Raw genomic sequence first — 300 nt, 5'->3', positions numbered from 1 at the left:
TGTTTTTGGAATGGTAAAGTTTTTGATAGAAAATTAAAATATGACTATGATTATATATTACATGATTATTTTAGTCAATGTTAGCCAGAAGCTTTAGTAAAAATCTGTGATATTGACAGCTTTCTGGAACTGTGTTTTATCCTTTGAATCAAACCTTTATCTCGTTGTCTAAATGTGTTTTCTGTTTGTGGATTTCTATTGTTTTTAGTGTGTGAACAGGACTTTTATTTTGGTGTGGTGGCATGATGTCATAAGTCTGCGCCGTGCTCCTGCATCTGATTCTGCTGAAGAAAGGTTTGT

General features: G+C 33.0%; 1 protein-coding gene across 1 annotated transcript in view; it reads left to right on the top strand.

Annotated features, from left to right (window-relative positions):
* The first annotated feature begins 216 nt into the window (after window positions 1-216).
* LOC107572688 (gastrula zinc finger protein XlCGF8.2DB-like) overlaps window positions 217-300 on the top strand; it is a 4,562-nt gene continuing 4,478 nt past the window's right edge. The window contains exon 1 of the mRNA XM_016259116.1: window positions 217-294. The gene's annotated coding sequence lies outside the window, so the exon portion shown is untranslated. The remainder of the gene's footprint in view (window positions 295-300) is intronic.

This window comes from Sinocyclocheilus grahami, unplaced genomic scaffold (genome assembly GCF_001515645.1).
Source record: "Sinocyclocheilus grahami isolate Dianchi unplaced genomic scaffold, SAMN03320097.WGS_v1.1 scaffold1797.1, whole genome shotgun sequence".
NCBI classification, from domain to species: Eukaryota; Metazoa; Chordata; class Actinopteri; order Cypriniformes; family Cyprinidae; genus Sinocyclocheilus; species Sinocyclocheilus grahami.
This window is presented reverse-complemented; position numbering and strand designations above follow the sequence as displayed.